A 25463-nucleotide genomic window follows, 5' to 3' on the forward strand; every position below is an offset into this window, starting at 1 on the left:
TGTCACCGGAGCTGATGGAAACGCCTCGCAAGATGTAAGGGAATGGGTGGGTTGAATAGAGGCAAATGGATCAAGTCATCGGCGAGTTCAAAGAAAATGGTGACAAGTCAAATTGTTTTTAAAAATTATTTCCATTTTAGTGGTCAAAGACTGCCACAAATTTCTCTCAAAAGCCCTGCTGAAGGAGAGTGATTCGAAATAATGCTTTCTGGTGATAAAAGCATTGGCTTTTCTAAGGCTGCGCAAAGAGGTCCAGCCTGCCATGAAAAGGTTTTGATTAAAACAAAACAACCCCGTAAGTGATTGATGTTTACAAAATAGAAACAAGGCTAAAAGGGAGCTGCAGGAACAGAATTAGGCTTCTTGCACTAAAAATCCCCTGAGCATCCCCTCAACGTCACCGAGCGGCACATGGGGGAATCCAACCTATAGCGTGGAGAAAGGCAGATTACACCAGGCTCAAATCCTACCCCCACCTCTGGTCCTATGGCCCTCGTGACTAAAGGTCCACATAACAGCTATAGACTGCAATAATTTGTCTATTTTGGTAATATTCCACCCAAGGGCTTAAACGAAGTAGTAGCTGGAAGAAATACATGTGAAGATGGAGCTTGGAGAAAGTTTTCCTTGCAACAAAAAGTTTTGCCCATGCATATATTCTTGTGTGTCTTGAGCTAATGCTTTCCCAGGGTGGTGCTGAGGAGCTTATTAATTTTACAAGAGTGAAAAGCTACTGAAATATCCTACTTGCTTTCATCTATTGGCCCAAGATGCACGTCAAAGGATCTTTTGCAAAAAAAGAGATGTGGTGAAGTCCTCAGCAGCTCGTGGTGCTGAAAAAGCATCGTCTCAGCTGCCAAAGCCAGAAGGTCCCCCAGGGACACCACAAACAAAAAACATCTTATGAAAGCTTTGAATAAAACGCCACCTGTAAAGACGGGAAATATAAATGGGTTTGTGTCTGTACAGTCGGAGTAAAAATGAGACGAGAAGGCAGATGAAAATAAACAGGTTGAGTTTAAGAGCGATTTATGCCCAAGGGACCTGGTCACTGAGGTGAGGGCTCAACTTGAGAAGTCAATGCCATGTTTTCACCATGGGCTTCTGGGCAGTGAGCATTTCAACAAACATTTAGCCTCTGCGTGAGTTTATCACACTTTATCCACCTTCAAGCCTTGTCCAGTGATGGATGAAGACCCTTCATGCTCTGGACAAGCAGAGAGACATGAGGAAGGAGGGAACCTCATTCTGTATCATCTCAGGCACCTCAGAACATTTAATTTACCCAAGTGATGCTCCCAGGCCAAACAGAGGTATTAGCACAGTCATCCCTTTAACAGGACACTATCTCTCCGCTGTTAGCTCCACTGTTATTAGCTTGAAAACAAGATTTAGGATGGATTTCCAAGGGGATAAATGGGAAATAAGGGGTGGAATGAAGAGAGAAAGTGGTTAGGTTAAGTGCTGAATTTTATCCCAGTACTGGAAGTTGCTTGCTGCACATACATTGTGACAAAGCTGGAGACCAGTAAATGCAGAGAACAACCCTGTGCTGGCAGGGACGAGGACGGGGCGACCTGTTAGATCTTTCCTATCTCTAAATTCAGAGCAAAGATTTGCCTTTAATTGGCTTTAAACCATCTATTTAAGTCACTTCTATGGCTCCCAGTACTCTAGGACCTGAACGATATCCAAGATTTTAATGTACTTATCCTCCACTGCTCTGCAGAGGTAGGAAAATGCTAAGACCTGTTTTGCACATGGGAAACTGAGGCAAAGAGAGACCAAGGGCCTGATCAAGAGCTTCCAAGGTGGAAATGGGCATTAGTACAGTTGTTGCTCTGCTTGGCAACTAGGAGCAGTTGGAAGAAATCCGTTTGTTCCCCTCTTAGGAGAGATCAGATCTCTCTTCTGGGTGAATGTTCAAGTCACAAGGTTAAAACTGGGCTTTTGTGACTCTAGGAACTGCAACCACTGTGGGATCAGTTCACCATTGGTAGGACAGAGTGTCCCCTCCAAAGAAAAGGCCAAAACATTGTATGCCCCTGGGAGATGGGGAAAGTGGGTAGAGAACGGCACCAACTGTGGCCAACCTGAGGGAGGTGCTGGACCGCCATGTAGCAAGAAGGAGAGACGTAGACGAGGGTGCTATGTCCCTGACCATCCTTGGAATAGAAAACCAGGTACCCTGGTGCATTATAAATGCAAAGCACAAGGGCACCTGACCCTGCAGGAGGGAAATGAACCTGCATGTTTTCAAAGTGTGGACACACATGCCAACCACACATGCCAGCCTCCATCTGACCATAATTCCACCCTGGAACAACCTTCTCCTGGGGTTATGGGCATGTTGCTTAAATGGTCTCCACATCAGGTTCTTTGTCAATTAAGTGTCGCTGAGATCTGGCTGTGGTGGCCAGATCCGTGTAGCCACGGTGCAGCCTCCGTGCATGGCCTTATCTCAGATCTCCAACCACCAGAGGTCATATCTCGATGACCTTCCTTTTTTGGAATCTGACACATGCAAGGATGAGCACAGTTTCTCAGCTAGGCTGGGTCTAACCTGGCCAGATGCCAATGGTGGATTTTAAGGTGTTGTCTACTGTGTGGGTTAACCCAAACATGCCACATGTGCAAGAGTGTGGATCAATGCTACATCACCTGCATAATGCTGCCTTCTTCCAAATCCTGAAATGTGCTTGACTTCATGGAAAAGGTAAAAGTTTCTTCATGAAATACCTTGAGCACCTGTGAGTCACTTCAGCAGCATCTCTCTCTTGGAGATCTATAGTAGCACAATTGGATGCAGTTTTATCACTGCTGGATTTCATGTCAAGTTACAGTTTGTATTATCCACAGTCCTTCCTCAGCAAGCCCATCAAGGACGTTGCTCTAAGACACATCCAGCAAACACCTGCCTGGAGGGCTCTGCTCCGAGCTGACATAAATACATTCTTCAGCTCCCTCAACAGAACAGCTATTCGCTTGGATGTTCTGCATGGCTTGTCCCACTGCCAGATTCTGAGCGTTGGTCTTCATCCAGGAGAAACAAGAGACCAAGTTTGGAGGCTTTTGCCTCAGAGCATCCAAGCGCAGATTCCAGGTGTTGTGCTGACTAAACAGGAGGAGCCACCTCATCCGCAGAGCCAAGGTCGGTGGAGGTCGCTCCGCCGCCGACAGCGACTCCCAAGCGATGCGTCAGCTCTTCTCGAGCCAATGGCACAGCACAGCGGCACGGGCGGTGACAGCTTTCCAGGCGCCGGCTCTACTGCGGAGCCACTGCCCCTCGCCCCCCGTGGCCTCTTACCTCGTAGTCACGTGAAGGCAACTTCTTGGTGAGATCCCAAGGCGATGGATGGAGCCACAGCATGGGGGAGGACTTTACTCCTGCCCTGTCTGTGCAACTAGTCCAGGACAAGGTTCAGCGTCCAGACATGACTGATTGGCAACAAAACAGGATTGTTCTGGGCAGCCTTTGCAACTCAGCAGTGGCTGAGATTTGGCAAAGAAAACAGGGACAAAGCCTGGCGCACGAGCAGTCGGTGACGCGGTTGGTCAGCAGCCCGACAGTTGACCTTTTCCTTTGCGCAATGAGGAAGCAATGTCCTTCCTCCACCCCAGGAGGACTACACCAGACCCCAGGCAAAGGGGCAGCACTCATCCCCCCTCCCCTAACCTCGGGTGTCAACAGCAAGCATCTGCTGTGCTCTTCACATCCCTTTAGTCACCCACTAATAGAGAGATGCAGGTGCATCTAGAGATTGGTCTGTCTTTTTGATGCCAACCTTAAAATTAAGCAAACCAGGCTCTACTGCTGCCATTGGCATTTATAATGCTATGATCTTTGTTTCCTGTGAATTATAAAGGTGCTTCAGTGAGACGTTCCACAGCCCACCCACAAAACTTGACCTTTTGCATAAATGGTCCTACTTGCCCTATGAATAAATGTTGGTCTTTTAATGTGTCAAAGTCTGGCAACCATTTAAGGGGAACCATGTGCCTGTTGAGTTCAGGGATAGTACCAAGTTAATCCCTAATTCATTCCTGGAGAAGTACCTCCACTTTTATGACAATGGCCAGTTCAAAATCTGTTGGCGCGGTACTATAAATCAGAAAGTCCATGAGCCAGTCCTACTCTGGCTTCCCAGATTGCTCTGTGCAAAGTAAAGCTCATGGCCTCGTTTATGTTTTGCCCCAAATGCTTCTTATGGATCTTGAATATCCTTCAGGGCTTTGGTTTTTGCCTTTGGCACAGTGGACATGAGGTTGGTCAAACTCCGCTGTTGGCAGATGTTCTGCTGGCATCTCTTAATTTGGCCAAGGCATCTTCTGTATTGCAATGACATTGGTTCTGCATTTCTACATCACATGGAGGAGGAACGGGGTTGTGTTGAACAAGGAAGCCCAACAGGAGTCTCATGGGTCATATCTGATGTGCTGGGAAGTGCACAAAAATGATGGTTTGTATTATCAAGTTTGAGAGTCATGGCACAATCTAATGGCTTTATTCAGGCAAGCTATAATATGGCAGTTGCCCTTTCTATTCAGTTTGATTTGCCTTAGCCAATGTGTGTATGAAAGCCTCTCCCTCTGAACTAGGACCTTGCACTGGTGGGATCGTAAGGGGTATGGAAAAGACAGAAAGTGCTTCTGTGCTTATAGCAGGTATTTCTAATTTCAGTATTTCCTTATTGTCCTTCATCCCATCATGCTGAAGTAATGATTTATTGATATCTTCATAGTTATTTTAATCTCCTGAACTCCTCACAGGCCCTAAAGAAACCAAATGCTATGATTTTCTGCTTTGATGGCTTGTTTGTTTAAAAGAGCTTTTGGGGAAGAACAAGGGAAACATCCCTGAGGCTAATCTGGAAATTGGATCTTTTGATATGTTCTCCTTTCTGTTGGGTGGTAAGCTGAGCTAAGCTGCTCTCTCCTTTGGAGCAGTTAATTCTGTTGAGTGAGGGAGATGTATATGATTTTTAACTTCTAGGTAACACTTCAGGATGGGTTAGTACATCACCCAAAACTTCCCATTAGAAGATGCATCATCTTACTTTCAGTGTTGTGAGCTCTGAAAAGTTTGGGCAGGAGTTTTCTACTCTGTTTTATACTGCTGAACCTTCAGCCAGAATCATCGAGTCATTTCTAAGAACACAGGCAGGGAATGCAGGATGGTTCTCCCTTTAAAGAAGATTGTCATTTAGATTCCTGTGAATATCTTCCTGAATGCAATAATTTTCAAAAATGGCCATTGGCCATTCAGACGAGTTGTCTTCCATGAGAGCAGCCAAACCCCCAGCAGACTCAAATCACACTATAGAATAGAATCATAGAATAGTTTGTGTTGGAAGGGACCTTCAAAGCTCATCCAGTGCCCTCTGCCATGAGCAGGGACATCTTCACCAGCTCAGGTTGCTCAGAGCCCCGTCCAGCCTGGCCTGGGATGTCTCCAGGGATGGTTCATCCACCACCTCTCTGGCCAACCTGGGCCAGGCTCTCACCCCCCTCAGGGACAACAATTTCTTCCTCAAGTCCAGCCTGAATCTCCCCTCCTTTAGTTTAAAACCATCACCCGTTGTCCTATCACAACAGGCCCTGCTGATAGGTCTGTCCCCAGCTTTCTTATCGGCCCCTTTTAAGTACGGAAAGGCCGCACTAAGGTCTCTTCTCCAGCTGAACACCCCAACTCTCTCAGCTTGTCCTCCACTCTCCCTCCACCTGGAGACAGCTCAGGACTGTGCTGTCAGGGTTCTCAGGTCCAGCTCTGCAGGGTTTGGCAGCCAAAGAACAACACTGATTAGCTGCTCATTAGCTGAGCACGGCACATCCTGAGCGCTGAACCAGGCAGCAGCTCAGCGCAAAAAATAGCACAGGAGTGTGTAATTAAGGGCTATCACCCACACAGGATGGATCGTTGCAGGTTGCATGGATATTTTTAAGCCACGGTCTTCCCACCTTGTGTTTGCTTATCTTTGCTTGGCTAGGGCACTCCACTGCACTGTGCCTGGCTGTGAGTTGCTGAGTTTATTTGCTGAGTTTTTCATATCGTTCTTGAAAAATGTACTGAAATTAAGGGAATATAGGTGTCTATTATTAGTACTGACGGCAGTGATTTCTTCTTCCTCATGCCCTAAAAGGACCTTGCATCACCCAGACATGGTAGGGCAGCCCAAGAACAACCACACTGCTTCCTCTCGCTCTGCAGCAAGACAGAGCAAATATCCCAGCAGCACGTCCCAAGCGCCTGTCCCATCCCACCAAACATTTGTCACAGGTTCATCCGTGGTGGCAGGGCTCATGTGACCCTGTGTCAGCCCACGCCAAGCCGCTGCTCCAGTTTCGGGGTGGCCACACGTTGCTTACTCAGAGGGGATGAGGTAACATCGCTGTCAGCAGTGACGCCATCGCCTTCCCTGCAAAGCACCCTTCTTATCGCCCTCTCAGTCATGTTTTCCTGGCAGGCAGCCCAGCCAAGGGATATGGTAATCTCCCAAACAGTATCAGACAGGTCAATCAGCTGAGGCTGGAATATCTCACTGCAATGTTTAGGGTGACAGCGTCCATCCGCATGGACGGGTGAAGGCCAGCAAGACAAGACAGAGATTTTTGGCTCACTCACCCCTTCTCACTCTCATCTCTCCTTGTTTTCTTCCTGGCGTCCCCATGGCTGAGAGAGTTGGGGTGTTCAGCCTGGAGAAGAAAAGCTCCCAGGAGACCTTATTGTGGCCTTTCCATAATTATAAGGAGCCAAAAAGAAAGATGGGGACAGACTTTTTAGCAGGACCTGTTGGGATAGGACAAGGGGTGATGGTTTTAAACTAAAGGCCAGACATGAGGAAGAACTTTTGACACAGAGGGTGGTGAGACCCTGGCCCAGGTTGGCCAGAGAGGTGGTGGATGAACCATCCCTGGGGACATTCCAGGACAGGTTGGACAGGGCTCTGAGCAACCTGAGCTGGTGAAGATGTCCCTGCTCATGGCAGGGGTGGCACTGGACAAGCTGTGAAGGTCCCTTCCAACCCAAATTATTCTATGATACCGTGATTCTGTGATTCTATGGCTCTGTTATTGGCCAGTGGGCTCTGTCCCTGACTGGTCTTTGATCCCTGACTTGGGCAGAGCCTTGCAAGGCAGCAACACCCACCTGAGCTCCTTCTGCTTCGAAGGACCTGAAGAAATGCTGTCTCTCTTTGGATGGTTTTTAGTTTCACGGTATTTAAAAGGAACAAAATATTAGCCAGCAATAAGCAAAAGCTTTGGGTTTGCCTTGCCCAAGCCTGGATTTGATGTGGGCCCTATCACCCAGACCAACAGCAGCACATGCAGGATCCTTGCTTCTAGACTTTTCGGAGTTAGTGGGATCTGCCTGATGCTCTCAGCTGCTGCTTCCAAAGAGTGGAAGGTAGTCTCCATGGGGCCCTTCATCCAGAACGGAATTGGGATCCTATGGGGACACTGGGAGAGCAGAAATTCATCCCACGAGTCCTGCCAAGACTCTAGAGGGATCAGCTGGTCCTGCTGGGCTGCAGGAGATAGATGCTTTCTTAAGATGCAGAAGACATCAGCATTGCACCAGCTCCTTTTCACTGGAGATCACTGCACCAATATGAAGACATGTGCAGTGGGATCACATTTTGGGGTGAAATCAACTCCCACAAAGCAACCAGCTTTGACAAGGCAGGACCCGCTCACCACTGGCTCCATCCTCCAACGCAACAGCTGGATGGAGAAGAGGACATGGTCTGCAGCCCATGGGGCTGCCCTGGCATGGTGGGAAGGATGGTGACAGCAGATGAACTTCTTTGCTCCCAATAAACAAAATGGAGTGGTCCTAATACGCAGCCCAGCATGGTTTTTAAAAATCAGGCTCGTTTTTTTTCTCTGGATAGCGCACTCATTTCTCATGGTAGGTTTCGGCATTGCTGACTCATGTAATTTTATTATAAACCTTGTGATATTTCATGCTGTCTTTGGTGCAAGGGTACCCGGGGTCATGTGGCTCTGTGACAAGAAGCCTTTATTGGGGGCAGAAATAGATGGCATATTTGTGGTCCTCACACTATGAGGAAAACAGGAAAACACGCCCCCTAAAGGTTCAGAAAGCAGGCAGAGAAAGAAAAAAACCCCACAACGCAAATGAAATCTGTATGATCATTCTATAAAATCCCATGATTTTTAACCCGCTGTGATTTTTCCTGATGCTGCTTCGCTTCTCCAGCTCTCCCGAGGGCAGCCGCTGCGACGGCTTCCAAGCTCTTCCCTGAAATGTGGAAATCCCCCTTACACAAATAATGGCACTGTTAATCTTGCTGATTTTCTGGAAGCACAAAAACATGTTTGTTTTCAGCCGCGATCCACTGAGGGAATTTCCTCACTGATTTGGAGTTTGGGATTTTTTTTTATTCCTCTGAAAGCCATTTTGCCCGTTTCCAAGGACCTTAATAAACTACAATTACCAAGATTAAGCGCATTACATACTTGGCATCCAACGCAGAAACAGACCCTGAATTGTGATCACGTTGGTGGAAACGCGCAGAAATAGCTGAGTGAAATGACCCGTTTTCCTGCACAGAGTCTGAGACGGTGAAACTGATGTGCTCCTGTTTGGGATAACAGGTTGCCTTTGGCTGGAGGTTTGTGTTGATGAACATGCAGGCAGCTGTGCAAAGTGGCTGATGGGCAGAGGAGACCTGCTGGCACCATGAGAAGGCGCTGCTGGCACCATGAGAAGGTGCTGCTGGCAGGTGAGCAAGTTCATGGGAAGTTCAAGGGCATTTCCCAATAAACACACTGTGGGCCCTCGCGCAGTGGGTAGAGCGGCTGAACCTGCAAGGCTCCGGCATCTCATTTATCAAGGGGATGAGCACCATTACATTTTTTACAATAGGGGTGGTGAAACACTAGCACAGGATGTCCAGAGAGGTGGTGGATGCCCCATCCCTGGAGACATCCCAGGCCAGGCTGGACGGGGCTCTGAGCAACCTGAGCTGGTGAAGATGTCCCTGCTCATGGCAGGGGTTGGACGAGATAACCTTTGAAGATCCCTTCCAACCCAAACTATTCTGTGATTCTCTGATTCTATGATGGACTCCATGTCTCCATCCAATGTGTCACAGATGTTGCTGCTGGCTATCACGTCCCATGTGTCCTCTCTCCACTCCAACACTGTGGACGGCTCTCAGCATGAAGTCGATGAAAGGAAGGACAAAGAACACAGATCACTGCCTGGATGGGTGTCAGGGAGGAACATGTGGCCCTCATGGGAAGCACAGGAGCATCACTCCTGGAGCTGGTGTTGGGTTTGAGGGCATGAAGTTTGTGGCTCATTGGAAAGACAGAACCATAGATTCATAGAATCTTTTACGTTGGAAGAGACCCTCAAGATCACTGAGTCCAACCACAACCTAAGTCTAGAACTAAACCATGTCCCTAAGAACCTCATCTCTGTATCTTTCAAACCCCTCCAGGGATGGTGACTCAACCATTGCCCTGGGCAGCCTGTTCCAATGTCTGACAACCCTTTCCAGGAATAAATTGTTCCTAATATCCAATTTAAACCTCCCCTGGCACAACTTGAGGCCATTTCCTCTTGTCCTATAGCTTGTTACTTGAGTGAATAGACCAACACCCTGCATGACAGGCGATCTGTTCTCGCATGTGGGGGCTGGAGGAAGAGCTGCTCCCAGGAAGAGCATCTCAAACTGCATCACTGGCAAATGGTTGTGTGGTTCCCGGAGCTTCCTTGCCATTCTTGCTCATGTGCCCCTGTCCAGGGGAATACGGGCAATATCGAGTCATGCCCAGACCTAGCCGGGCTGGAGTGTGCCACCAGCAGATAATAAATACCGACCCATCTCACTGAGACTTTTTGGAGCCAGATGAGCTGTAACACTAGAGCGCTCCCAGTACCGCCCTTCCTTCCTTTTGTGTTTACTGACAACCGTGGCCACGCTTTCCCTGTGCTTGAGTCTTGGCACGTCAAACCCTTTGGTCCCTGCCACGTAACCGAATGGTGTCAGTGTGCAGAGTACGTCGTCTAAGCATGCAGATGTGGAGCAGCCAGCAAGTCGGCTTTGGGAGAGCACTGGGTGCCTCAGCAGAGGGATCTTTGCAGTGTAGAAGATCTGAAGTGAGGTCTGAGCTGTAGAGGTGGGGAATACCACGAAGGTTCCACACACATCCCTCCTGTGGGAGGAAGAAGCTCCTCTGCTAGTTATCCCTGCAGATCTTCCCAGCAGGGCAGATGGCAGCTATTCAAGAAGGAAGTCTTTGAAACCAGACTGTGCTGCAAGTAACTCAGAGACATCCTGAATGACCCCAGGATGAACATGTAAGGAGGTTTTTTTTTTTCCTAGGATAGGTTGAAGGATCTATGGAATTTCCTAAAATAATCAGCAAGGAACATATTTATATTCATTTGTGTGATCATGTAGCTTTGATTCATGAGCTTCCAGGCTTGCTAGCATGTCCACTGGGGGCTGGCAATTGCTGCTGAGCTCGGTGGTCCTTTCCACCCCAGATGCTCAGTGGAGACCCAGGAGGTGCTGAAAACTCTCCACAACATCCATTCTCATTCAGGAACCTGCAACCATGCAGCTTTACAACAACATCCACGCCCACCCTAAAAATTGTCCCAAGGGCAGTGCTCCCATCCGGTTCCTGAGCTCCAGTCACACCAGCAGCTCCACGGTGGGATTGCAATCAGTGCAGGAGGATGAGGAGCCCTCACCCCTTTCTTGGCTGTCTGAGCTGACCCTGACATGTCCAGCACTCAAATACATCCGATGTGCTCAGGAGAGCATCCTAAAGACTGATGTCCAGCACCCAAATACATCCCAATGTGCTCAGGAGAGCATCCTAAAGACTGATGTCCAGCACCCAAATACATCCCGATGTGCTCAGGAGAGCATCCTGCAGACGGACACGCTGCTTTTCCCACAGCAGGTTTCCTGCAGCGCTCCACCAGCATGATAACTGCTTCGCCTGTGAGGGAGGCAGGACTTAATTAGAGGAATCTGGAGAAAGGCAGATTTTGTCATGTAAATGATTCCTGTCATAGGACATGATCTAAATTTGGATTCTGAGGCTGGGGCTGAGCAGAACAATCTCTGCAGTAGCGTGGCAGCTGTCAAAGGTAAGGAGAAGCTTTGAATGTTTGCAGGAGTGATGGCTGGTGGCTTTTATTTCACTGTGGTGTACATTTCATCCTCTGAGCACATTGAGTGATTATATATTGCTGGACAGGAGCGATCCTGTGAGACAAGTTCTCTTATCCCCGCTTCTTTTAGAGAAGATAGCCAAAAACGCAAGTGCTTGTAGGCAATAAAAGGAGTTGTTATCAGGGACATGATTTGATCCTGGGATTTCCAAGCTCCCAGGTCTTTGCTCAGGCCATGAGCCAATATCACAGCCTGTTTCTATTTCATATTTTCTTTCTCTGTTGCTCAGTAGCACACAGCATCACAATGGGAGGCAGCGCTTTCTGTGCAGTTCCACCTGGTGATGGTGTCTCTCATTGTGTTTTCTCTCTGATGCTGTACCACAAGGTACTTATTCCTTTAAAATAACAACCTCTAAATAAGTTCCCTGATAAGGATGCATTTGTGCTGGATTCTCCAGTGCCTCATAGGGTGGAAGCTCAGGATCACCTTGCTTGCAAATGAAGATCCTACAAGACTTCATATCTATCTGAAATCCCAGGGGACTTGTGGTCAGTCTTCAATCTTTCTCTTCCTTGCTGCTCCCCTTTACTTGTTTTCATTAAACTTGTAGGAATTTTGCACTTCTGAGTTCTCCATATCTCTGTGTAAAATTCAGCTGAAGATGCCCAACAGGTTCACCAGCTGCAAGAGGTGCCATAGAGCCAGGTACACAAGCATGAACCCAAATGCATGGTTCTCAAACCTGCAAGCCTTGTTTCCTTTGGAAGCCGAGGTAAGAGGGAATAGTGAAAATTCACTTTGGAAAATGGCTGGAATAAACCCTGTCAAATGTATGATGTGAGTAATCTTCCAGCGACTGGGAGAAGTGCAAAGATAACTGGAGCAGAGCGATAAAGTGCATCATTCATAAGCACCGGCTTCTTTAACAAATGTGGCTCCTTATTATGCTCATGAAATATGCATGGAGAAATCACAATTTCTGATGGTGTTCAGCATTCCAAATCACTGGGTTCAAGGGTTTAACTCTGCATGGACCAGGCATTGACACCACTCTGGAGCTGGTCCCATTTGGATGGGTTCGTTTTGGCTGGCCACAAAGTATGGCTGCTCCTTGACTGATTATTTAAACAGCTTCAGCCTCGATGTAAATCCCTCAGCTGTGAGTATTCCGGTTGTAAATTTGACATACAGTTCCTATATGCCAGTAAAACCTGACCTAGACCAGTAAAACTCTTAATGAGCTAAAAAAACCTCCACCCACCCAAACACAAATCTAGCAAATCTCTTGGAACGCGGAAGGAAATATGGGCAAAATACTGTTGGCAGCATTTGCTGAAGGCTCTTCATTGGCTTTTACTTCTGTGACCCATAGAGCACTTCCATGGCACATTAAATCAAACAGACCGTGCTAATAAACCATTTTCAGAAATAAAACCGCTGAGGAATAGGTCCAAAAGTCAGGCTGCTTGCTGTGCCATCACGTACAGCAGCGAACCGCCCTCCGCCTGTCCTCTCCATCTGCGATGTGTGACAAGTCGCAATGACCCAGTCTGGGGGAATATCCCCTGCTTGGGCTCAACAACACCCTGAGCCCAAAAGAGTTCAAGTGTGAGCCCCATTTTGTAGGAAACCTGGCTTGAGCCAGCCATGAATTGAACTCTAAGGTCAAGCTGAGTTTGAAAAGCGGAGAAATCCAGTGAGCAGCAGCCCAAAATCGTGCCCTGAGTGCCCCGATCCTGGAGTGGTGGCCAAGCCATATTCCAAGTTCCAGGACACCAGGTCCTGAGGCTCTGGCCCATCTCTCACTCAGGGTTGTGGTCCTGATTTTGGAGACCTGATCCTGAGCTTGACTCACCTCCAGGATCAAGGAAATGACTCAAGTGACGCTTTGGCAGCAGCGGCGAAAAGGAAATAATAAAGAAATCCTTGAAAATAAAAAAGACACGATCATTAGCAAAGAACTGAAAACCCAGCAGAGTTTTTGTGGGGTTTTTTTGAAAGGTCCCTATCTCAGTTGAGCAATCAAACCCAGAGGGAAGCAGCACGTTGTTCATATTCTTCCTGTACCTGGGGACTGTATGTACAGAGCAGGACTCGTCTGTGCAAGGAACTGTACAAATCCAGAGCAAAAAAGACTGACCTTACCCCAACAGTGGCTTTTCCCTTCTGTGTTTCCCACAGGAGACAGCAGATGGACTCAGATTTAAGGACAGATAAATTAATATGAAATTTCAGTGACAAAGCCATCTGTCTAGCCAAAGTCACCCACTTCTGTAGTCTGTGAGGCTTGGATCCACCCACTTGTGTTGTAGAGCCAGACTCTAAGATCAGTAATTTTACTTATGGTTGGGTGTGATGTCTGCTTTACGGGGAGACGAATTGTGCCCTAGGGCTACGTACTTCTTTGCATTAATTGCATATGCAGAGCAGGATTTAGTTCTGATTTTGTCATCTATAGTCAACATGTCCAAAGCAGATGCTCAACAATTTAGCTGTTTCCTTGTTAGAGACAACTTGGTTTTGTGTCTTGGTGCATTTGTATTTAGGGCTTAAGTGATAGGCAAGCAAAGAGGATCTTCAGGATACTCTCGTGAACTGACCCAATGGCAGAAGGACTGGTGGTCACAAGGCTCCATCCTACCTCTTACCACCCACTGCCACCTGACCAGTGTCTTCTCCTAGCTCAAAAGTCTCTGTAGGAGCACAGTTAAATAAGACCTTTGATATTTGGGCATAACTCACTGTTCCAGCTGGAAAAGACATAAAGTTCCCTGCTGTGCCACAAGTTTATGTTTTGCTTTTGTGTGCTTGGACATGAAGAACTGACTGGTCCCCAACCCAATCATCCCAGTTCAGTGTCTCCTTCAAGCTCCTGCATGCTGGGAACTGCTGGAGACCTCCGGAATGCACTCAGGGGCATTTGACCAAAGGGAAAAAAAACTTGGAGCATTAGAAACAAGCCATCCAAGAATCTCCTGTTGCCCTGGGGCTTTGTGGAAACACTTGTATCTGTGCATGGACCTCACAAGAACACTCTGGACCAAAGACAGAGCCCCTGTCTCTGTTCTTCCTCATCCCTCCCACTCATAAGCAGCTGGCTGACAAAATGAAGTTGTGATGGCTCTGTCTCCATGAGTCTCTAATTCTTGCTTATGTAAATAAAACTGCATCCTCCAGCCTGGTCCAGCGGGCGATAAGGGATAAGATCCACCACCGCTGATGGTTTGTCTGGTTTGATGAATGGGGCTTTGTATGCCAAGGGATCTGAGGTTTTGGTAGAGGTTTGTTTTCACATTGTTATTTTGGAATGTCAAGGCCACGTTGCATTTTGATGCCAGACATCGTCAGAAACAGCCCCGCCATCCGTGTGTGACAGGAGCTGGAGCCGATCCTGGCAGAGCCTCAGAGGCTGCAGCCCGGGACAGGTTTGCAGAAGCCAACCGGGAGCCTGTGCAGCTTCCAACGTGTTTCTGTCCTCCCACCCTCGTTCCTACGAGCTCCTCATCATCATTTTTACAGCACAGCTGACAATTCCCTCCTATATTCTCTGTCCCTGAGAACTCTCTGTTCAAAACGCCAGCAAGAACTGCCAGGTGTTTAGTCTTACACAGGTACCTCTTAAGAGCTGTTTCAACACTATTTACCTGCTTTTGAGGTGATCTGCAAAGTATTTGAGTGGGCAAAGGCATATTCACCTTCTGGGCTCTTGGGCTTTTTATGGAAAGAGCATCAAAAGCTCCAGCTTTTCAAAGCTGTGCTGGGGAGCTTCTTGCGGAGTCATCGCTGTCCTCTGCCACATTGCTGGCAGCTATCGGCTCGTTAAAATACAGATTCCCATTATCTCTGCCTCGGCCAGGAGTGTTACAGGTGCCTGGTTAGTCCCGCACGTGTTTCTCCTGCAAATGCATTACTTTCCTCTGGTCTGGCTGATTTTCCAACCTTTCCCACCGTCATTCATTGATTCTTTTAAGCAAATTGCAAAGCAAACAAACCAAGAGAAACAAACCAAACCGCAACCCCTAAACATAACGCAAAAACACAAAATAAAAACCCCAAGCCTCATCAAACTGAACAGTTTAAAGCCAGAGAATATATTAAAAATTTCCATCATGGAAATTTCCTAGCTCAGCATGGAGTTTTCCCAGTATATTAGACTCTTCTGTTTTTCAAGGCTGCAAGCAAAGAATGGAAATTTCCAATTACTGCATCAAAGGCTGCTGCTCTCCTGACAGTGTGCTTAGCAGGGGTCATCTGCTCCTGTAGGACGTTAAATAATTTAAGGGAGGGACAGGGAGTATTTGCTCTCAGATGCACCGTTTCCTGCACAAGGAACAAACGTTTCCTCCGGTGCTTGGTGGAAGGGAAGGAGCCTGGTGGCCCAAGCAGGAGCTTGGGGGTCAAGACTTGGGGGGATGCTTGTCCTCCTTCCTGGTAGGCTCAGTGTGCAGAGGTGGGACCCAGGGGAGCCTGGGGACCTTTGCCTTCACTGGAGCTATCCAGCCCTTGACCTGTTGCATGGTTGACTTCCCAACACCAAGATGTGCATGCAGAAATCTACTCTGTACTGATGGATCATGGTTTTTTATTCCTCCCAGTGCACTAGACTGGAAGGAGAGGGGAGGAGGTTGTAGCATGGAGGGTGTTGGTCTCTTCTCCCAAGTAACAAATGATAGGACATAAGGAAGTTGCACCAGGGGAGGTTTAGATTGGATATTAGGAAAAATTTCTTCCCAGAAAGGGTTGTCGGGCATTGGAACAGGCTGCCCAGGGCAGTGGTGGAGTCACCATCCCTGGAGGAGTTTAAAAGACACATAGATGAGGTTCTTAGGGATGCAATTGAGTGCCAGTGTTGGGTTAATGGGTGGACTTGATGATCTTGAGGGTCTCTTCCAACCAAAATGACTCTGTGACTGATTCTTTGCCAAAGCAGGGAGGAATCACATTGCTCCCCCCACTTTGTAGCCATCTCCCACCAATACCTTTGAACTTCAAATTAAAAAAATCTCTGCTGGCCACTTGCAGCCAGGTTGTGCATGGAGGGAGGGAGAAAGGCAGGAGAACCAGTCCTTGCTTTCATCTCTGGACTCCACCATGCATTTGCAGCAAAGCAAACCGAGCCTCTGCATGGTGGTTGGCAAAGGTGAGTGATGGCTCCTACCAAGCAGCCCGTTGTGGGGCTTAATCGATTTGTGCTTATAAACGGTCTTAGACTTCCCAGCTGAAAGCTACTGTATAAAAGTGCAAAGTAATGCCATTACACGGTGATTTTCTTTAACAAGTCTCGGTGCTGCAACATGAGAAATGTTCAGGATGATGCCATTAACGGTAGCCAGCTCATCTACTTTGGCAAAAGCAGCAGGGAAGGAGGAAAGGGAGAGAGGGAAGAGAATTGAATATATGTGAGTCCTAGGAGAATTCAAATTTGGACTAGATGTCTGATCTTTTACAGGCCACATCTTATCTGTATTTGTAAATCTGGATTCGGGGCATTTATGGGGAGTCTCTTGTGCTAATAGTTCTTCTGAACTCTCATAGTTACAGCGTGTTTTTTGTGGGTCCCAGCTCATTACAGAAGTAACCATAGGAGCCAGTTTATTTACAGGGGGAACTAGATCTGAATTTTCTCCGAACTGAAAACATCTCTTATGTTCATGAGTCTGCAGAAGTAACTGCTCGTACTTTTGCACCTTCTCGCATCCAAGAAATTCAGAACTTTTTGCAAAGCAGAGTTGATGTCGTTTCCCTTATAGTTATGGGGAGGTGGAGAGAGAAAAAGGTGTTTGTCTCATGTTTTTTTTGTGAGTTATAGGTAAAACATGATTAGAGGCTTGATCTTAAGGCATGTTGGCCCATGTACCTTCTATATCCTCTCAGTTTTAAAAACAAGTCAGGCTGATTGTAATTAAGCTCAAGAGCGAGTATTTGTAGCATCTGAGAATCAACATGGGTCACAGAGTTACAGAGCAGAGTAAAATGAGCTTTTCTATGAGCTCATCTTCATAATAAGCTTCCGAAAATGCAGCTGTTGTTAAGGGGAATGTCAGTGTGAGTCAGGTATGTGACAAGTTTCAGGCTGCCAGCAGAAAGAAACATCCACAAGCCTTCTAAAAATTAAAGGAGATCATTTCCGCCACAAATGATCTTGCACCTAATATGAGCCAACTGGTTCAAACTTCATTATGACAGATAAAATTACGTTTACCACTGGACTGGAAGCTGGTGGCTGATCACAGTCTTGTGAACATCACCTGCGACAGCATTTGGTATGAGCTAAAAGAAAATAGTCTCAAAGAGAGATGCAGCAGCTGGTAGCACAGTAGGGGCCGTTTTCCCAAAGCTGTGGAGAGAAATGGGATGAAACATTGAGATGAAACCCCTTGGATGGAAATGGGAAGGTTCCAAAGAAGAGGGTTTTTTGGGGACGTCCAAAAAACTACAAAGAAGAGGTTTTTGGGGATGTCCAAAAATCTGCAGTGTTCAGCGTGGTGCTCATCTTGGGTGAACAGCAAGATGAAAGCATCAAGAAGAAAGAAAAAGCAGTGTATAACGAACAAAAAGCAGGGGAAAGAGGGGATGCAGATACCAGGTAGAAGGTGTAATGCAGGGAATAATTAGGGAAACTGTAGCAGTGAGAGGCATTCTGGTGGTGGTTGGAGGTGTCCTGGTGAGGATAAAGAAGATAAGAAGTATTTAAGGTACATGAGGAGTAAAAGGAGCTCTTGCAATGGAGATGATAAATCACTACTAAAAGGGAGAGGGGGCAGAAGCATTAACACGTGTCTCTATCTAGAAAGAAGCCATGCAACATGTGTGTATCACAAGGATAATGTTTTCCTAAGGTGAAATTTGGTTCGTCAAACCTGGCTATCAAGCATTAGCATCTGAACCAGCTGCTTATTTTGCCTTTCTAAGCAGTTGATGGAGAGAGGCAGCTCTTCTGGAGGGTGATTCAGTTGCTCCAGGGATGGGTGGGATGAGTTGCTTTCTAAAAGCGCTTTCCTCCATTGAGTAGAGAGTGGGAGGCTAGACGCTTGGCTCACACCGAACACCTGACTTTTCAGCAGCTAAAATTAGGTGAGATGAATCTCATCTGTTGGTAGAACCAAAGAGGATATTGGATATCTACTACAGACAAATATTTTTAGGTCAGTCAACTAGGAAATGTGAATCAAGGAGTCCTTAAGAGCTGCCTCCATAGGCCTCTGGACTGCTTGTGTTAACTTTACTGCAAGCTTTGGCATATGGAGGAGCTCCTGAAGGCCAGGAGAAGGACAACGCGTTGATGAAAAGGCAAGTAGGACAGCACAGGTAACTATAGCTGCCACAACAGATCCCATGGAAAATGGTGGAAACGCTGACATACAATTCAATCCATATGGAGTTAAATTACAAGAATATAATCAACGTCAGTCAAGTTAGTTTGATATAAAAACAGTATTTTCAAATGAGCCTCACTTATCATTCTTGGATGAGATTACAGATTTGTTTGATAGAGGTAATTACGACTGTACAATATGCTCAGACTTTTGTCCATGTACCCCGCACTCCATACGTTCTTGTTGGTGATACATTTCCCTTAAAAAAATGATACTCTAAATTATCAAAGAACCGTTTGTAAAACAGATAAAAACCTGGCTGCCGGTAGACCTCAAAGACCAGCCTCAGCTGGGGATTAGCACCAAATGCAACGGTGAGGGTGAGGTGTCACTGGGATCAGAAGGAGGTCTGACAGTAAATACAAAGTCACTGCTGGTGATGTGCCACTTTCAGATGACACATGGGTTGATGAATCGTCTGACTCGGGCTCCCCATGCAAACTGTGCTCATTCAAATGCTCACCAATCAAAAGTTCTCCACCTAGGGAGACGGACGGCAGGTCATCCCTGTCTACTGAAGGATCATACTTGGAAAAGATTAACTGTGGAAATCATTCAGGAGGCAAGGAGCTCAATATGACCTCCCAGTATGAGGCCTATGAAAACGGTTAATGCAAACCTTCTGTAAGAGGCACGTCCTCCTCTTTGTGCATGGTGGGGAGCTCTGCCCAGCTCGTGGTTGTGAAAGGATGTTGCAAATGGGGTAAAAAGAACAGAAGGGAAACACTGGTCCAAAGAACAGCAATGAAGCTGGTGAAGGGTCTGGAGCACAAGTGTGATGGGAGCGGCTGAGGGACCTGGCGGGTTCAGCTGGAGAACAGGAGCTGAGGGGAGACCTGATCTCTCAGCTGCCTGAAAGGAGGTGGTAGTGGGGTGGAGCTGGTCTATTTTCCCAAGTAACAACTGATAGGAGAAGAGGAAATGGCCTCAAGTTTTGCCAAGGGAGGTTTAGATTGAATATTAGGGAAAATTTCTTCCTGGAAAGCGTTGTTGGGCATTGGAACAGGCTGCCCAGGGCAGTGGTGGAGTCACCTCCCTGGAGGTGTTTAAAAGAGGTGTAGATGAGATTCTTAGGGACAGGACATGGTTTAGTGCCAGTGTTGGGTTAATGGTTGGGCTCAGTGATCTTAGAGGTCTTTCCCAAACTAAATTATTCTATGATCAGCTGTGTTCAGTGGCTGGAGGCAAAGCTGTGGAGAGATGTGCAGAAAGCTCTGGCTTTTTAGCTGGTCAGAAGCTAGGCAGAAGAAGATTGCTTTTCATGTGTACTTCCACAGGACATGGGATACTAGGCTCTTGTGGGCTCTTTAAACATCAAAACAGTCATTGCAAGGTCTGATGACTCAAAGTGGAAACCAGACAAGTTCCAATCAGAGAAGAACTTCAAGACTGTAGTGGGAAACCTAATCTGCCACTGCCACGAGTGTGGCATCCCTGCATGATGCTTTTCTGGGCTGAAACACGTGCTTCTGCTGAGCATGCCTATGGGCCCCCATGCCAGGTGAACCAGAGCAATGCATCGGCTCATCATCTTGGAAAGGTCCAACTGGATGATCTCATGCTCCGTACACGACTCTGACTTTGAACTCCATGGCCCAAGGTGCTTGCCAAGCCGGTCTCCCCTTGAAGGGGAGCTCTGCGTCAGCAGAACACGCCACACAGAGCCAGCAGTGCCTCCTCCGAGCCAACTGTGCACCATTCACTTTTGGGATTTGCTCCAGTACATTGGGCTTTTCAACATTTCCCTGCTCCTGGTCACACGTCTCTGACAGGGACCTGACTCACGAAGGGATGTGCCTCGTGTTCATGACTCCATCCGCCTCCCTGACCCGTTGCTCGTGTGCATCTAATGACTGCTGGGTGATTTCAAGGTTTGGACGTTTTCCTTGCATTAGCTCTGGCTTCTGCGACTTCAGCTGTAATATTTCCCCGAATCCTGCCAGCTGCTTTTGCCAAGGCCTGCTGCAGACATTTCAACGCCGGCAGCTGTTTGGCAACGTGTCGTGCTGCTGCAGTTGGGATGAAGGATGCCGACCACAGTGGCGGTGAACTTTGGGGTTTGCAGCCTGTGGCTGGGGTGGTGACACCCCAATGGGTGCCGCCTGTCTCAGTGCCAGCCAGATGACTCCTCGTGACTGCTCGGCTCAGCAGGGGATGAGCTGTGCCACCTCCAGTCTGAGCACAGGCTGAGGAGGGAGGATGCTCTTCCAAGTGATGTGCCTCAAAAAGCACCTTCCCCCCAAGGGCTCTCCCACCGCATGAAGAACTGGAGAGCTCAGAAGATGGTGGCATCACCAGCTCCATCTTACAAAGTGGGATTTAGCCTCCCTACAGCTTGGAAGAGCAGCTTTTGAGGAGAAAGCAGGTGCCTTGGGAAGGACTGTGTATAAACCAGAGGGTGATGCTTCTTGCCTGGTGTGAGGAGGAACTTATAGAGCAGGGACAGGGGAGGGTGATGGCAGGAGGTATCATGGCCAAGTGGAGGGAACATGTTCCATTCTTGCTGTGTCCAACATGTTGGGTGGTAGCAAATCAGCTTCTGTTTCTATAAAATCTGGTGCCATAACCTGAGCAGTATGGTGATCCCGGGAAGCAGTGCTAGATCTGACTGCTGCATCTTACAGGTGAGGCAGGAAAGAAATGTGCTGCTCATGGACTTCAGAAGGTCTGATTCTTTCAAGTCTCTTGGCTGGACCTGCTCATTTCTTCAGGCATCCATTGTGTATGTGGCCACCCCGGTGCAATTTCTCTGCAGGCTCCATGAGGAAGGTAAGGGGATTTTCTACCTGTTCCATACAGGCAGGTTGTGTGTTGCAACATTGGAGGCACCACCCAGCAAGGTGAAGGGTGGGAGGCCTTATGTGCATCAATCTAATCACATAATTAACCACTCTAAATAATGAAAAGATATCTAGATAGTTCAGTCTAGACTTTCACACTCAAAGGATAGCATTTTATGGGCTCTTACGCATTTTCCAGTAGGGTCCTACTGCTCTCCTGGTACCACTTTGGACTCACAGGGACTGATGACATGATATGATATGATATGATACATGATTATGATATGATATGATATGAAATGCCTTAATGCCAGACAGTTATACTTTTAAAACAAAATATATGTTACACGAGATGGGAAAAACTACTCCAGTAGCACAGGAGATGAATTGATGAATTGCACAAGGCTTTTTTTCACGAGATGCCGAAACGATGATGCAATGTGATGCCTCTTACAGTTTCGCTATATCATGCACAGACAGCAAGAGAAGTGTGCAGAAAGCATCCAGAAGTCCTGGGCTGAAATCCCAGTAAAGCTGGTGGCGGGATTTCCACCCATTTTGGTAGAGACAGGACGTTTTCCCTGAGAATCCTTGTTGGCTCTGCTGGGTTCTGTGTACATCTCCAAGTTCTCCTTCTGTTTTATCCATAAAAAGGACACAGGAACACCTGTTTTACTCATAGGGCTGTTGGGTAGCTTAACTCATTCATATTTGCATGGGGATTGTCTGTTGAAAGAGTCAAAATATCCTCATTCTTGTCTTTATTGCCTGAACATCTGCCCATGCTATAAAGTCTGGAAGCAGATTCATGCTCCCAATCTATGAAGCTTGTTGATGGTGTCCTGTCTCTCTCTCTCCATCCTTGTGCTTCATCTAAGCACCTTCTGTGGCCAATGAATATCAGTAATGAATTGGCGGTGGCTTTTCCTGGAGGCTCTGGTGTTTCACAGAATCACAGAATGGTTGGGGTTGGAAGGGACCTCTGGAGATCATCTAGTTTCCTCTTTGCTGCCTGGGGCTCAGGTATGGTCCAAGCCCAGAGGGGATGCTTGGGATGGAAGAGGTGCCAACTTTGTGCCATTTTCACACAGGGGTCCATCTGCTCACCCGTTCACCTTCTGGACAACTCATGGGTTCTGCTACTCCACATTTTCTGGTCCAAAACTAAAGCATAAAACCCATGTATGGTTTGGGTTTTTTTCAGACCTTTTCACCATGCAAATCACTATTGCTCCATATTGCTCCTGGAACTTGGGTTTATACCCTTGAAAAAGCAACAAAACCAGGACTCAGATTGTGCTGGAGGGGTTTTCGCTTGGAAAGCTTCACAGATCTTCACTGCCAATGGGCTGAGCTAAACTGTGTCTGCAGAAAACATTTCCAGATGGTTCACCATTGAAACTCAAGGTGGTTGAAAATCCCCTCAAATCAAAGGATGCTGGGAGTGTCCTCCACCCTCTCATCTGGACAAGGAAGGAAGAGCCATTATCTGAACAGCATGTCATGCCTGTGTCTTCCTGAACAGGCAGAAGACATTTGTGTTTAAAGACAGAAATAACTTTTCCTTAGAGAAAGAAAACAGTGAACGCAGCACCCTTGTGCTACAGAGACAACAGGAGAGAGTTTGAAGTTCAAAGAGACAAAAGCTGGGCAGAAACTTGTCATGGGCACCAGACTGGGTGGTCAAAGCCAAGAAGAAGGTGGCATCACAGGTGCATGACCCTGCAAATACAAGTCATGGCTAGAAGGGGAGATCAAGGGATGAGTCACAGCTAGCTGCTGGGGAAGGAGATGACACTGGTGCTTTGTGCTGGGTCTACATCCCATTAGCTATCTAAGGCAGAGGAATTCCTTGGGTGGGTTTATAGCTAGCTCAGGGTAATCACCTAGAGAGGTCTTGAGATCTTCCCTCTGGGGGTATGGACTCAAGGAGCCCAGTGGAGAGCTACAAAGATGATGAGGGGTTTGGAGCATCTTTCTGATGAGGAGAGACTGAGAGAGCTGGGGCTGTTCAGCTGGAGAAGGGGCAACGGGCACAGACTGAAGCACAGGAGGGTCCATCTGAATATGAGGAGAAACTTGTTTCCTTTGAGGTGCCAGAGCCTGGCCCAGGCTGCCCAGAGAGGTTGTGGAGTCTCCTTCTCTGGAGACATTCAAACCCGCCTGGACACCTTCCTGTGTGATCTGCTCTGGTGACCCTGCGTTAGCAGGTGGGTTGGACTGGATGATCTCCAGAGGTCCCTTCCAACCCAAACCATCCTGTGATTCTGTAAAGAAGTTTCTCCTCATATTCGTATGGAACCTCCTGTGCTTCAGTCTGTGCCCATTGCCCCTCATCCTGTCGTTGGGCACCACTGAAAAGAAGCTGGTCCCATCCTCTTGACACCCACCCTGGAGATATTTGTATTTCCCAGATAACATTTTTAAGGCTTCATTGTTTGCCACTTGCCAAGAAAATCCTGGACTAGGAAGGACTTCAGGTAAGATGCTGCAACTCCTCCCGATGGCTTTTTGCATGTGGTAATTCAGGTTATTTTAGCCTGACTGCTCAGTCTTTGTGCAGCCTGGAGGTAAATGCTGCCAGGAGTTTGTAAGTTTGAATATTACGATCTAACGAGAGCCAAGATTTTAGTATTTCAGCGTTCAGGAGTGTTAGAGGAGCCCTAAATGGCCGAATTGTTACTTGTGCTGAAAGAAGTGGGCATGGTGTTTCCAATTATTCTTCATTTCAGACAACAGCGAGCTGTTTTGGTTTATTGGAGCAGTAGCTCGGTAGAGGAACAATGTTGAGTAAACGGTGCTGAAAAAGGCTCAGTGTAAGGCAACAAATTTTTCTGACATAGACCCAACCTTACTTTGGAATATTGCTGGCAAGTCAATAATAGGTACAGCAGAAATCAATCTGTAATAATGTTGCAAATGAGGCAGGGAGCACAAAAAGTCCTTTCAGCATTGTAAATAAATCTCTGTTTGTTCAAACAAGTAGCATTTATGACATGATACGGAGCTTCCAAAGCAGACATTTGGGCAGAGAAAGACGGTGAGTTTATTAAGCAGAGTAACTGAAAAAGAAATAGGCAACCTCTTCTTTCTTCTTTTCCTCCCTTTTTATCCCATGGAGATAAAATATGAGAAACAAAATGCAAGCAAAAGGATGTGAAGCTAAAGCATCTTACAGAGGGATGCAGCTGGGGGGAGGCAGTCTCCTGCTTACAGAAGATACTCTCTTGGGCATACAACTATTTTTAGGATACAAACCTACGGTATGATCCTATAGAATTTAGCAGGAAATTATACCTTTCTGTCAAGCCCTTAGATGATATTAAATCAATGCAATAGAATTTTAGAGGTTATTAAAAACTCTGTAAAAATTAAATTATTCTCTGTTTAACTCTACAGCGTTTTAAAATAACTTCCATAAAATTTCTATTGACTCCCACTGCTTTCTTTCCTTACCCAATTCTACAAGATTTTTCCCATAAAGGCGTATTATGTAACATTAAAATTGTGGTTGATTTTCATTTGTAAGTGGACTGTCTTCCACCTCTTTTAGTCTTTATTAAAACATACAACTCAATAGTACTAAGAAATTAGTAGCACAACAAAAAAGCTGATAAAACATTCACAGATGCATATTGAAAGAAAGGCATTGTTAAAATAACTTAAAAATCTTTTGAAATTGTAGGCTTTAAACTTTGGAAGGTCTTGTATAATCTGGGTATTGAAAAAGCTAAGGAACAATTCAAAGCACAAACAGGAAAGGGCATTAGAACAAATAGGAAATTTTTAATGTATGATACAGTAAGGAAACCTTGTAGGAAACTGGTAATCTCACAGCCCATCAGAGAGTAAAAGGAGCAATTAGGATGTTGCAGAGAAGAGAAATTATTTCTTTGTGTCTGTTTCCAACCGAGAGATTGTCACTGAAATATTTGTTCTATGCTTGCCCATTGCATGCAATAAATCTGGGAATATTGTCAAAGAATTAGGCTAAGCCCGCACTTAAACATTTTGCTGGAACAACAGCGTCAGCAAAAAACCCATGTGCTTTTTATATTATACCAGCAAAAAAGTCAGCATAATGCAAAAGACAGCTTATTCTGCTAGAGGAGGCTTGTTTACCCCAAATTAACAAAAACTAA

At 46.7% G+C, this 25463-nt stretch overlaps 1 long non-coding RNA gene across 1 annotated transcript; it reads left to right on the top strand.

The window, feature by feature from the left end:
• Nucleotides 1-20540: 20540 nt before the first annotated feature.
• Nucleotides 20541-22645, top strand: LOC309447672. The gene is made up of 3 exons (XR_014185652.1): nucleotides 20541-20906; nucleotides 21166-21310; nucleotides 22526-22645. It is a non-coding gene; the product is annotated as an uncharacterized lncRNA (long non-coding RNA).
• The last annotated feature ends 2818 nt before the right edge of the window (nucleotides 22646-25463 follow it).

Source organism: Streptopelia decaocto (assembly GCF_964273445.1).
Source record: "Streptopelia decaocto genome assembly, chromosome: 1".
NCBI lineage: Eukaryota > Metazoa > Chordata > Aves > Columbiformes > Columbidae > Streptopelia > Streptopelia decaocto.